Source organism: Mastigoproctus giganteus, chromosome 2 (genome assembly GCF_048544385.1).
Source record: "Mastigoproctus giganteus isolate SK-2022 chromosome 2, ASM4854438v1, whole genome shotgun sequence".
NCBI classification, from domain to species: domain Eukaryota; kingdom Metazoa; phylum Arthropoda; class Arachnida; order Uropygi; family Thelyphonidae; genus Mastigoproctus; species Mastigoproctus giganteus.
Window position 1 is genome coordinate 207,385,872 of NC_143576.1, and position 15,053 is coordinate 207,400,924.

Consider the following 15,053-nt stretch of genomic DNA (forward strand, 5'->3'; position numbering starts at 1 on the left):
ACTTTCGCTTTATTATTTTTTTTTTCCATCCCTGCTATAGTAATTTTTAAAATTAATTTAAAGAAATACATGTTTTTATCCGAATGGTTTCACATGTGATAAAATTCGAATGTCAGATTTATTCCGCATACATTTACCGCCAGTACAGCAAATGTACAGAATGCATTTGGTATATATAACGATTACTTAATGATGCTTTGTTTCATTAATTAATCGTTAAACGCATTCGAATATTCCAATATTCCTGTACATTGGATTTTTCGTTCACTAAGAATGCACATAAGAGTGCACATATGGAGGGCTGGATTTTGGTGTTTGTAGGCCCTAGGCACTTTTATTCCGAAATGTGCTAAAGGGGGGGGGGTTAAAAATGTTTCTTCTATTTTAACACTTTGACTGCCAATCACGTCAATTAAAAACTTATTAGATTTATTTTAGTTACCACTTGCACTGGCTCTCTGTATTTTCTTCTTCCATACGATGGAAACCAGTGCCACAGGCCCATTCTCTTTTATAATGATTTTGCTTCATTTTCTCCTTCACAAACGAACAAAATTCAATCTAAAGAGCTAATATATCATTAAATGGTTAATTTTTGTTTTATAAATCTTTACTGTTCTGAACATCTGTTCTGTTAATATAGCACTTAAAATAAAATTCATTTGAAATTACGTTTCCTGTTGACTTACAAATAGCATTTCACTAATTTTACTGAAGCAAAATGCAATAAAGTTTTTATTTTGGAGAATAGTTAAAATCTGGGCATTTCAACTGAGTAGAGTAAAATCTGCGTTCTACGAGGAATAATTCTTGGAGGTTTCGTAGTTCAGATCTAATTTCTTCAGTGATTGGATTGCTGTCTTTTTCGTAGCAACTCTTATGTTTGAAGTTGCAGTGTAGTAAGGAGTGCAGTTCATTCACTAAATACATTGCACAACAACAACGACAAAATGTCGGTGAATAATCTACATTTCTTGTAGAAAATAATGACAGATTTCTCTCAAAAGTGCCTACATTTACACTAGTTTGTACTTAGATTTACCCGAGCACTATACCTTTAAAAGAACAACTTGGTTGCTATTTTTAAAGAGAAACATTTCTTCATAACGTACAGTATAGTCTAATAAGCATATGCCGGAATCCAAAATCTTCATTGTTTGTTCAGCCTTAGTGAAATGCCAAAATATTTTCTATCACTGTTGTGTACACTGAAAGGACAGCATTCATGGGATACCTGGTTCCTGGGTAATGCTCTCACCCCTATCGCTAGTGGACGAATCCACTGCTTGGCAGGTAATAGAATGACCATTTCCAGAATAACATCTCATCATGGACAGCGCTGTGGACAGTGAAAGGTATTGGATGAACGTGGCCGTTGCGTCTGTCTCGCATTGTTTCAGTCAACCAGAAACCGACAGTAGCACAAATTACTGCCGACTTCCACGAGGGAGGTGCCAGAAACATATCCACCAAAACTATCAGGCGATCATTAGCTGCAAAAGGTTATTGAAGGCGCCGAATCACTAGAATCACATTGCTAATACTCCGACACAGAACACTGCGCCTCAACTGGGCGAAAGAACATCGGCACTGAACCCTGGATGATTAGAGACGGGTCTCCTGGTTCGATGAATCCCATTTGCAGTTATTTTGAGCAGACGGGAGGGTGCGTATCTAGCAAAAACCGCACGAAGCTATGTACCCGTCATATCAACGAGGAAATGTTCACGCAGATGGACGGTTGCTAATGGTCTGGGGCGTGTTCAACTGGCACACGTTGGGATATCTGGTACGTCTAGATGCATCGCTGAACGGTCCAAGTTAAGTGTCCCTCCTTGCAGACCATCTGCATCCCTTCATGGTCAACGTGCACCCACAGGGCAACTGACTTGTCCAGCAGGATAGTGTGCCTCCCCACCCAGCCGTGGTGACTAGAACATACTTCGAAGAACATTCTGCACATTTTACAACCATGGAATGGCCTCCCCATTCACGAGATATGAACGCTGTGGAGCATCTTTGACAGGCTGTGGAAAGGTCCGTTCAAGCTTTGGATCTTCCAACCAGGAATGTGACAGGATTATGGACAGCGGTGCAGCAAGCATGGATCGAAATACCCGTGGAACGCTTTCGTGAACTAGTGGACTCAGTGCCTCGCAATGTGACTGCCATTATTCGAACGAAAGGTGGGCCTACCCGTTACTATGTAGGTATCCCATGTTTTCTGTCCATAGCGTATTTAAAGCAGCACTTTTATTCCAGAAAATAAAAAGTTGTATATAACGTCTCTGAATATGTTACCAAAAACATGAGATTATAATGAAAAAAGAAGTTCGTAAAAATGAATATTTAAAATGGATGACAATTATCATGCATGCGATTAATTGTGTCCCGAAAGTTCACGCAAGGGTTAAATGTTTGGTGCGTCAATGTAACTGCAGAGTTGCTTCAACATGAAATGATATTACTAATTTATACTAAGAAATTGTGCACAATGGTTCATTTTATGTATTAAAATTACCAAGAATATGTTTCTTTCACCTAACCGCACTTCACCTTATCCCCTTATTTATAATGATATACGAAATATTCGGCACAAAACTTTCTTTGGAAACAAATTGAAAATGGCAGTCATGGAGAGTGCCATTAATTTATGAACTGTTCTGAGGAAAATTTTATTCCATTTATGGCATAGAAACTTACGTTACCACATTAAAGGATCATGGAAGCTATGCAGCTATCTATGAAAAACATTGCAAAATAGAAAGGTGGCACGGTGTGTGAATATAGACAAAATTTAAGAAAATCCGTATGATCACCGTGAGTATAATTTCAACACCAGATCAAGTAAGGCAGTAATAAGATCATAGTAATAAAAAATAAATATATAAAAAATAAGAAATTAAAGTATGTGCTACGCTCTTCACGTATATATCTACTCATTGGAAGATTAAATTTCTCCAGTTATGAGCATCAACTACGAACAGCAAGCTAAATGAAATTCCTGAAATCCAGTCTAAACCTCTTCCCCTTAATTGGAATTTATGGCTCTAGTTTTGGAATAATTGATATCAGTTAAAATTTTGCCTTCATTCATTTTACTCTCTTATCTCAGAGCCTATACTCTCACACCAAAGCAAGCTCAGCCAAGTCTTCTATAAACGACTTTTTCCAAGCTCTACAACTGACATATTTGAAGTCTTTCCATATATGAGCGTCCTTTTGCAGATCTCGCCTTGCTGATGGCCTGGCTTCGGACCCATTCAAGAAGTTCGATGCCTTGTTTAGGAATTTTAGAAATTCGTGTCTGAAACATAAGAGATTTCGTTCATGGAAGACGGAAATTGATTACCCACTGAGTGCAATGCTTGACTTGGTGACATAATGTTAATTAGAATAGAGGAATTATTTGCGTCCTATGGAGTTGCCTCCATTTTTTATGTTCCTTTTATACAGTATTCCATCCTTTTATTAATTTTTATAGCGATTGCAAAAGCTTGATTATGGATATTGGTAAAGCAAAATGTAACAGAAACCAATCCAGGAACTTCCTAATATTAATATGTTAACAAATACAAAGGAATTTATCGAAAGAAACGGGGACTATTTGGTGAGCTCCGTGCTGCAATTTAGTGAGTATTCTTAAAATTTGATCATGAATTAATTTTGTCCACATTGATTCTTAATACAGGCAGGACCAAAGGGCTAGAGCCTCCCCCCCACCTCATTCCTTGTGATAAAAAGAAAATGGATTTATGTATTATTACATGATGATTAAAGCACTGTGACTCCTAGATCACTGCTTTTTTCGAAATCTTCGCCTTAGCGTAGTCAATAGCGTCGATGAGCTTAGGCGTTATAGTTAATGCCTGGTATTCCATTTGCATTTTACAACCAAAGCAGAGAAATACCCAGATGGGAAGACCTCCAGTGGGCTTCTTCCCAATGTTTCCATGTTATTTAATTCCTGTAAGGATTTCTTGCTATTTTCCTTCCGGAAATTAGGGCTTTGGAATAACTGTTTTAATAGACTGACGCCTTCTGATCTTAGTTGCATTAACGCTTATTCTGAACAACATAGCCAAAAATAGATGAATTTGGTGTAGAGATCTATAAATTAAATACACAAATCATTCCACACAATGCTGAAAGCAAAGTGTAGCAGAAATTGGTGAAGTTGAATGTAAGAAATGCACCGGGAGTGGATGGGATCTATCTAGTTATATTAAAGGAGGCGGAAAAGGAAGTAAAACTTTAGTCATAATTACGAGGGCGTTCTTGGACTCATGGGAAGGTACCCACGGACTGGAGATGTGCAAGTGTATCCCCAATTCACAAAGGCGGCAAAAAGGGTGACACACGAGTAATTACAGACCTGTTAGTTTAACTTCTGTTCTGGGCAGGGCTGGATTTTGGCGTTCGTAGGCCCTAGGCACTTTTATTCCGAAATGTGCTAAAAGGGGTGGGAAAATGTTTCTTCTATTTTAACACTTTGACTGCGAATCATGTCAATTAAAGCAACTCAAGTTTCAACTATAATAAATGATAAACCACCTCAATTGAGGAGCGACCATCACTTCAATTCTTCTAGTTTCGAGAACAGTCGCCAAATAGCGTATGGAACTGAAGCTCCTAGAGTCGATTGCGCACATGTTTCCTCAGCTCGTTTTTCGTTAGTCACAGTGAACTGTTGTTTTTTTTTTTTTTTTTTCAATTTTTGCCTTCCTTCGTAGGCCTATTGTGCCTAATGTAACTATCCGGCTCTGCACATATGGTTACGCATATGCAGTTTAATTAGCATCCAGAGACAACTAATACGAACTACCTCAGATAACACATAGAACAATACAAAACTTCATACAGCATTCGCTAACACTACTGGCAGTGGCGCATTATACCTTCATAGGGCCCAAAGTAAAATGGAATTTGAGGGCCCCATCTAAAGAAAATAATAAAGAACATTTTCAATTTCATTTTATTGTGACAACAAAACAAGCAAATTATATGACATAAGAACTAAATATAAAATTTCATCAAAATCGGTAAAACCATTTTTGAAAAAAACGTAATTTTCAAATTAATCTTCAAGTTCATTGACTTCAGCAGATAGAAAGTACAGTTCCTTGAAAATATTAGTAAAAAACAGCAATGAGTTTTTGAAACAGTGATTTGGGGGGCCCCCCAAAAAAAAAACCCTAGAGAGAGAGAAATCATAAGCTGCTCTTGAGGAATATTCCAGTTCCCTCTTGAAATTACCTCCTTAGATCCAGAACACAAGGCAAATGAAGCATTACAATCGCTGCCGAACTTCTGATGGCGAATCACTGAAATAACATTCTCTGATCAAATAACCCAGTAATTCTCCGTCTTATTTGAGATCAACCCAAGACTTTGAACGATAAACTATAAAATTTTAAGGCGCAGAATTGTGTCTCTATGTTATTATTATCACTGTATGAAGGAACTTAATTGAAATTGATTTCTAGTTACCGAAAATAAATTATAGGCTGATAAATTACTTCTGGTTTGGAGTTATAATAGGGTAGATGGTGCTGCCCTGTATGTTCATATCATGAACATACAGTAGCAGAGGTACAACAGGTGGTAGAAAAGTCCAGTATATCTAAGTGCATTAGAGTCCATTTTCTAACCAAGAAGATTTCACACTGGCGAGCATACTCATCATCCATGCTGGATTACAGTCTACAGAAGTTCAATTTTAATGTCAACAAATATCTTCTTTCGTCTTCTCAACCTCCGACCCAAGCACGGTACTAATACCTCTCGTGTTTGGGGTTTTCATGAAAAAAAAAAAAAAAAAAACACCTCCATGAAATAGATACTTAAAGGTCTTGAAAATAAACAGAAAAAAAATCTGAATGGGACTGGGTTTTTTTTGTTTTTTTTATGAAAACTCCAAACATGAAAGGTATCAAAACCTATTGTACTTAGTACCGTGCATGTGTTAAAGGAGAAGGAAGTGGGTGGGAATGCCGGAAACTTTAGACTAAACACGGGTGTCACAACTTCAAGCCTCCAATAAACAAAATGGTGGTATTGAACAAGTTAATGGTAGTGTCTTTAGCACATGATATAAAAAAGAAACTGAAGAAAATGCATTTTTCGACCAAAGACGCGCAGATTTTGGATTTTGCTCGTGATGCTCTCCAATTAGCAGGATATATTTCTATGCATTTCGATGTGTCATCAAATAAAAAAACAGATGTCATTAAATAAAAAAACACTGTGAGTTCCGCTTATTATTCATTATTTGGTTATCCAAAATAAGACCAAAATATATATATATAAAAAAAAAAAACCGCAGAATCTGAAAAAAACAAATATACTCTTGAAATTGAAAATATTTTGTACAGAAGTCGATTTTTAATGGGAACTAGAGGAGAGGTCCTATATATCTTGATCACTGTTGTTTCAAATTGCATACCTGCAATCCTCTATTCTGAAGAGCTCGTTCCGCCTCATCGCATAAGTGTTCAAATGGATCTAGATCTGATGGTTATTGCATGACTGGGCAAGCCGCTGCAGTAGGCTGAATTCACCCTAATGTTCTTAGAACCAGTTTTGTACAAATTCTGGCGTTGAACATTGTGTATTATCAAGTTGGAAGAACCCATCTGCAGTTGATACCTTGCAGCCATGAAGGGACGCGTTGGACGAAAACAATCTCAAGACATCCTAATGTTTCTCCACCGGTATTAGGGGGTGGACAATGTGCACCATAGAAACACTGCCAACACCATTACACTGCCATCACCAGTCTGCAATGTTAACACCTGCAAAGACGGGTCCATGGTCTCATGCTATTTTCGCCACATTCCGGTCCTCCAATCTGCGTGAAAGATCAGGAATTGGGATTCGTCTGACCAGGCAAAGTTTTTTTTAATTCTCCACTGTAACTATACCTTCTTGTTTTTTTCTGACATGGGTGGACTCCTGTTCGACCATCGGTTGAGATACTCCATCCATATTCATACAGACGCGGTCTGGCGTTGACTGGCACGTCAAATCCAAACTCATTTAAATTAAATAAATATAGTAATGAATCAATTTTCTATTTATACTCCGGAAGGACTACATGCGTTCAGAGAAGTACACAAGACAGAGAGAATAAAAGAACATCACCGTATGCAGGTAGTCCAGTGGGCTTGAACGACGGCCACTTAATACGTATATTTCGGTGCCATCTCGACTACACAAATAGCATCCGTACGTTTCTTCCCACCAGATTTATATCGCTTGGTGTCATTAATCCATGTCATTAAAAGGGTAGGGGGAGCTAATGAAGTGGTCACTCATGTTATTGTAATATGATCTCTACAGAGGTTGATAATCATCTCGAAAAAAACTGTTAACTCTCAGATGGATTTGCAAAGAGTCTAAATGCGTTTGTTGATACAGTACTTTGAAAACCACAATATTTTTTTCTCTTTCTATAATGTTTCTGATGCGCTATTTTCAAATGCGTTGGGGAAAGCGGGGAACTGCATTTCACAAAAGTTTCTTAATAAATATACTTACAGGCAATTCTCTATCCTTTTCCACACCCAATAATCAATTATTCTTGATAAGCCAAACCATACTATTTGCCGTGAATGGCATTTGCTCTCTTTGTCGAAATGTAACATTTGTCGTAACGACAAATGAATATTTTTTTATTTAAATCTGAGGCGGCTTTTTTTTTTCTTTTTTTTTTTTCTGATCTTGACTGGTTCGTTCCAAGCAAACGGTTATCGAGGACTAGAATGGTTTGGCCTTGTTAAATTAACCTTAGAGTAGCAGTAAAGGGCCTGGTTGTTTAACTGTCATTTAGGACTTTGAATGTATTCGTAATAGCACATATTGGACTTGAGCCAACTTACCTTGTTTTATGTGCGTGTGGTTATTAATTCAAGGTTCCTTAAATGATTCATTCTGTAGTAACTTCCGCTATACTTTTCTCAAGACACGTATCATTTCAATTCTCCTGATAAAAGAAAAGGAAAGGAACAGATGTGTGAAGTGTTTGCCTGTCAACAATTATGGATATTGTGCTTATAAGATTCGATTTTGTCTGTCAGTGAATACTATTAGAAGAGATATATTTTTATAATACCTCTCTTTTACCATTCTCGCTATGTAAGCAAGGATTAAACATTTTTCCGATGAAGAATAGGAAGAAATTGAAATTTAACTGTTGGCTTTATTTAATGTCTCCAGTGCGAAGATGAACCCTTCCTCCTTGAAGCACTGTCTCCATCGCTCACCCTATCATCGATCGTGTACAGCGTTAAAATCAGCGACGATATAATGTGTTTGACCATTTTACGAGACGCTGTACATGAACACTTGTATTCAATAAATAAAATTAGTCATAAATACTTATGGCTGTAATCAAAGACGTAGCCAGGAATTTTCACTGAGTAAACAAAGGTAAAAGTTAAATTAAGTCCTTAAAAAAATCCTTAAAATATTTTATTCTTAAAGTATTTCAAATATCGATAAAATAATTATGAAATTGTGTGAAATATTTGCTATTCTAACTGTCTAAAAAAGTATATATTTTTTCAACTTAAATGATAAATGTAATATCTCCAAAGTACAAACGCTCATCGTAGAAACGTAATTTTGGATTACTTCGAATGAGTAATATGTTACTATAGAGATTTATTGTAACGTTTATTGACAGATAAAATTATACGAGGTGTGATCAAAAAGTTCCGACTGGTTGATCTTGAAATTTCAGCGTCGTAACCAGTTGCGACTTGTCGAAACATGTTCACCGACTAATCTAGACAGTAATACATGAATCACCCGTTCATCTGCAGTGTCTGAATTAATACACGTTGAATAAGTGGCATTTTATGTGTGTTTCGATGCATGCATTTTAAATAAAGTAATTTACTGAGCAACGAATTTGCATCACATTTAGTTTCGAATTAGAGAAAAGCGCAACACGCATCCACGAAATGTTAAAAGCAACTTCGCGGAAGATGCTATGTGTCGTTCGAAGGCTTCACTGTTCGCAGAAAGCTTAAAGAGGATCACTTATCCATGTAAATAAATTTTAGCATATTTTAAAAATTTGGAAATGCGACGCGTTTCAGCCAAGTTGTGCCTCGCATCTTCACTGATGATCACAGAGAATGATGAGTTCTCGCATGTCAGAATCTTCCTCACCATGTTGCTGCTGACTCCACACTTTGTTTCTTTCATCATTAATGGTAAGAAATTGTGGATTCATGGCTATAACGGAAAAAAAAAAGTCGAATTCCTTCAATTGAAAACTTCTACTTCTCGAAGAACCTCCCCCCCACACACACACACCAAAAAGCAAGACAATCTCGATCAATTTGAAAGATCATGTTTATCGTATTTTTTTAACTGACAGGGCATTGTTCTTTATGAATTTGTCCAGAGTGGTCAAAGAGTGAACCCATAATATTACAAAGTTATACGGTGATTGCATGATGCTGTTCAGAGAAAACTGCCGGAAAAGTAGAGTAAAGGGAATTGGTGCTTGTATCATGACTACACACTCAGCGCTTTCCAGTTTAGAATTTCTTGCGAAGCACTCTGTCACTGTGGTCCTCCATGGACCTTCTTCATCGGATTTAGGATTTTTTTTTTTTTTAAGGTCAAAGATTCATAACAAAAGTTAATCACACAAAGCAGTCCATCAGGAATGCTTACAAAAGTTGCAGAAGAGTTGTAATCGGTATATATAAACCCCGGGGACTCACATCTGGTGAGTATGGGCTTGGCACACCCAGGGTCCTGAGCTGGATATCATCATTCTTCTCTTTCTTGATGATTCCTTTCTACTTTTGACTCTCTCTCTCTCTCTCTCTCTCTCTCGGGAATTTTTTTTTTCGCTGGTGCAGCATAAGCTTCAGGCTTCCTTGCACCATATGGCTAATAATAATAATAATAATAATAATAATAATAATAATAATAATAATAATAATAATAATAATAATATCAAGGTGACCATTTCGAAAGAGATCCATCCTTTTGGTGATCTTTATTACTTAATTTCGGCTGCCCCACGGTACTTCATTTGTATATTAACTGCCGACTACGCACATCCAGATTTTCTGGATGTGCCACTGCTACTTCGTGATATGGGGTTTTATCTATAAAGTATGTTCATGTAATTAATTAAAAGCTCGCATTTTTTCCTCGTGCAATATGGACCTTGCAAATCCACAACAAATGCCCGTAGTCGGGTACATCAACCATAAAACAACCTCAAACTAGAAACAGAACAAAATAGAAAAGATACAAATTGGGAAAAAAAAAAAGAAAAGACAAAGAATAAAACGAAGGACAAGAGACTTAAAAATAACAAAGAAAATAAAATTAAACAAATTGGAATGAGAACACAAAATAAAAAGCACGTCTTCTCCTTCATTTAAGATTATCATGAGACATGAGTGTTGAAAGTACATTTAGTATTTTAAAAATAAGAAACGGCTATAAAAGAAATCCTATAGAGCAAACCAAATTCAAATAATCTCGCTATACTATCTATTTAACGCTAAAAAGGACGCCAAAATGTACCTTAAAAAACTAATTATGATTTTGTAAACATAAAGGAAGATGAATTTTTAAATAAGAATCAAATTTAAAAATTAAACTAATTATAACATTATAGATTATTAAACAGATTATTTTGTTTTACTAACTTTTTTGACAGTTTTTTGTCGTTTATATTTGTTGAATATTAATTAAAATGTAATTTATAAATAATAATTTTACGAGTAAGGCATTGATGTTTTATGTTAATTAAAACAGAGAGGTCTTTCGGTGGTCATTGTAGAGGAGCCAAAAACGTTTTGGGTCTTATGAAAACTATAATTTAAAAAAAGAATGAATTATAAATAATATAAATAAATATAATATAATAAATAACTTGCAATACTAAACTTCATGTAATAATAGTAAACTCCAATTAAAAGATATAATGTACAATACACATTTCACCGATTATATTTAGTATGGTTTTAAACATCTCAGCCCTTGTCATGAAGGATATTTATGATCTGATAGACTTTGCCCTGACCCAATCAAAAGAATTAGAAAAAACGGCACAGACATGTTGAAAGACGTGGCCATTATCCAATGTTTTATTTATTTACTTTCAGTTCTGAACATTTTTTTATTTCATTCACTGCACCACGCCGCTGCTCGTTTGACTTAGGACCGAAAATTAACCTTAAGTGCTTTTTCTAGAGAAATAATTTCAGTGAGAAATAAGCAACATAATCCATTAAGCTATCAAGTGACCCTTCCATAGTTGTTGAATTTCGAAAGAAAGATAAGAAAAAGAGTTTTCTTTGTTCTGTACAAGTACATATGATAAATACCTTTGTCATAAGATAAAGGTTGTGCCATCTTTTACATTTGCTTTATAAACCACATAAGCAGCTACATGTCGATTAATAATGCATAATAAGCCAATATTTGGTACTACCGAGTGCATAAAATGCTAGTTAACTGGCAACCAGCCAGTAACAGTGAAATAACAAAAACTGTACATCTATTAATGCTTTCTAAAGGGATAAACTGTAGAAGTAACAGCAGTGTATTATACAGGCTAATTATACCCACGAAAGTATGGGACACGTCCAAGAAATTTCACTTACTTTCAAGAACCTTACTTTTAAAATTATATCTATGCGTAATTAGCGATATAGGACGGTTTTTGTTTTATCGATTTTTTTTAATTTTATTCTACTCATTCACAAATTCATCTCGCCATCAATATACAATAAACTGTACAATAAAGTGTATATTAACAGTGACCAATTTCACAGAAATATAATAGTGTTTGTTATTCTTTCAGAACAGACAGCTCTGATAAAATATTTATCGTTTTATAATTTTTTTAAGTCAGTGGCAACGTTGGGAAGTGTGTTTTTTTTTTACTGCATGCAGTATTCCGACTTTTAGTCATAGTCACAGGTTATTTCACTACAGCTATTGCAATGCTTCCATTCTGAGCAAATTCTGACTTGATCTTTTTTAGTCATTCTAATTCTCATTCAGGTATGAAACCGCATTCCATCAATTAGATGAAATCACACTCACTTTAGACCTCAGTGTCTACCCAATGAAGTTCCTCCGATGTAAATGACAGCTTAAGGAAGGTTGACTAGAAGTTGATCGGCTTAATCTTAGAAAAGCTTGACTTCAAAGTTGTATACGAGGTTAGCTATGATTAATGAAACCAATGTTTTTATGGATAAAAACATTAGTTTCAACCTTATTACCCTATAGACAATTATCAGTGATTTATACCGGCACCTATGAGCTGATGGCAGATTTTCTTGCTGGTACAATAATGATATAATTACGAAAACAAAAGCCAAAGAATTCTAAAGAAGAACCACAAAAGTTTGGAGGTGGGGTGGAGAAGAGAGGAAGGGTTAAGAATTGAGTTAAACGAATTCCTCCAGACAGCTTACACAATTATATATATTCAGTTCCAAATACCCTAATCATTAATGGAGACACTAAACCCAACGGGGACTTTATTAAACCAACTCCAAAGCGAACAATACCATCCACTACTTAAGATCTAATCAACTCACATCTTTCACAAGACCACAAACTATCATCAATACTTTTACTGACATCTTCACATCTGCTAACAATCATAATACCATAGTAGCACCATAAGAAATTCAGCTGCGCATAAATAATGTAATTAATCAACTACACCTGGATATTGAAGATATTGATTACGCAGTCAGAAAACTCAAAAATGATTACATTGTCGGCCCATCCGCCTCATTTTCTGTAAATAATAATAATAAAACTATCAGCTGTGACTCATCAGCCCTTCTAATTATTATATTCAACCTTTCATTATATACCAAAACCTATCCAAACTATTTAAGTAGATTTTTGTTCAACAATTCAAAAAAAGAAGAAGAAAAAAAAAAGGAAATACTGTAATTCAAATTATGATTTCAACGGCAATAGAGCTTGTCGCTCATATTATGTATTTTGTCTGAAGATGTGCATATTCATATTCATGGGCCAATTTTTATGTTGCGCGGAATGAAATCAAGGATAACTAACTTCCACTGGCTGACCATAACCTCTACCGATGATGATTTTACAAATTCTTCTAGTTGCTGAAGGGAATCGAAAGAAGAATATTCCAAATGAGCGACACACGAAGATGTATGGTGCCGCCTGGATATTTTGCAAGATTTAAATTTTTGTTCACCAAATTTTGGACTTAGAAGTAAATACATGGGCGCCAGCAGCATGGTGGAGTACCATGCTGCTGGCATCTATTGTCCTGCGGTAAGAGCAAAGGCGTTATATTTATGATATGATTCAGTGTCCTTTAGTGATGATAAAAATGTACGATAAAAATATACCAAGTGAGCACGAAGTTTGTTCTAATGCGCCACCCTGTTATGTAAACTATTGATTTTGGAATTTTATGGTATCAGAATTTGCTGCGTTCACAATTCTGCATTACAAGTACGAAATGTTCTTAATAGAGGATGACTATGTTTAAATAATATGTATTTCGATGATTATGATATCATTTCAAACTGATTTAATTACTAAACTTCGGTAACCCTGCTTCTTTTTTTTTTTTTTTATTTTTTTATTTTTCTGTTGCTATAGCATTACCAGTTTTATTTCAACCAATGGAAAATGGCATATTTTGTGCTTTTTTGAGCTTGCCTGTAACTATTTAACGTTAAAAGTTGAAGTATAGTGCAATAATAGTAAAATAATGACAAATGTAGTGTAATCACAAGCTATAGCTAAAAATTTAATAATAATTGTAGTGTACTAATAATACTAATAATACAGTGTAATAATAAAACTATTAATGAATACTGTTTTTGACGGTAGTATTAATAAAATAATAGTATATAGTAATGTATAGTTATAAAAATAAATGTGAAAATTTCATCTGGCGACTGAATCCAAAATGATCACAACTGACTGTTATTAGATTTATCGGTTTGTGCAAGTCATGGAACTGGTATAGGTATTTTAACGCGATCATAAGGACTTAAATAATTTTATTGCGGAGAATTTGTCTTTAATTTATAGATCTTTGCACCAAATTCATCTTACCTGGGCTGCGTTGTTCAGAATAAGCGTCGATGCAACTAAGATCAGAAGGCGTCAGTCTCAAAAGCAGTACAGTATTCAAAAGCCTGAATTTCCGGAAGATAAATAGCATGAAACCTTTACTGGAAATAAATCATATGGACACATTGTGAAGAAGTTCAACGGAGGTCCTCCCATTTATTAAGATATCTTTCTCGACTTTGGCTGGAAAAGGGAAATAGAACACCAAGTATTAACTATAATGTTGAAGGTCATCGACGCTATTGACTACCCTACTGCGAAGATTGCGAAAAAAAGCAGTGATCGGGAGTCACAGCTTTAATCATCATGCAAAAGTACAAAAATCCATTTTCTTTTTATCATAAGGAATGAGGGAGAGGACTATAGCCCTTTGGTCCTAATCTGAGACCTCCACTGCCAGTATTTAAGAAACGATATGGACAAAATTAATTAATGATCACATTTTAAGAATAATCACTAGATGGCAGCACGAAGCTTACCAAACAGTCCTCTCTTCTTTCGATAAATTCTTTAGTATTTTTTGACATTATTATTATTATTATTATTATTAGCCATATGGTGCAATGAAGTTTAAGGCTTATGCTGCACAAGCCAAAAAAAAAAAAAAAAAAATTCTGAATTACCAAGTGAGAGAGAGGAAACAAGAGTCAGAGGTAAGGGAAGAATGATGTTATCCAGCTCAGGACCCTGGGTGTGGTAAGCCGATACTCACCAGATATGAGTCCCTGGAATTAAATATATTAATAATATGAGGGGGGTTCTTTGATTGGTATCAGTTACATTTTGTTTTACCAATACCCAAAATCAAGCTTCTGCAATCGCTATAAAAACATAAATAAAAGATGGTATACTACAGGGTGTCTGAAAAATATTGGTACAAACGTTTAGGGGAGGTAGGTAACATCTAAAGGAATGTGAATCGC

The 15,053-nt window shown here is 35.4% G+C and overlaps 1 protein-coding gene across 1 annotated transcript in view; it reads right to left on the reverse strand.

The window, feature by feature from the left end:
- Nucleotides 1-14,242, reverse strand: part of peo (ubiquitin E2 variant domain-containing protein pendolino) — a 111,383-nt gene extending 97,141 nt beyond the window's left edge. The window contains exon 1 of the mRNA XM_090368933.1: nucleotides 14,113-14,242. The gene's annotated coding sequence lies outside the window, so the exon portion shown is untranslated. The remainder of the gene's footprint in view (nucleotides 1-14,112) is intronic.
- Between the last annotated feature and the right edge of the window lie 811 nt (nucleotides 14,243-15,053).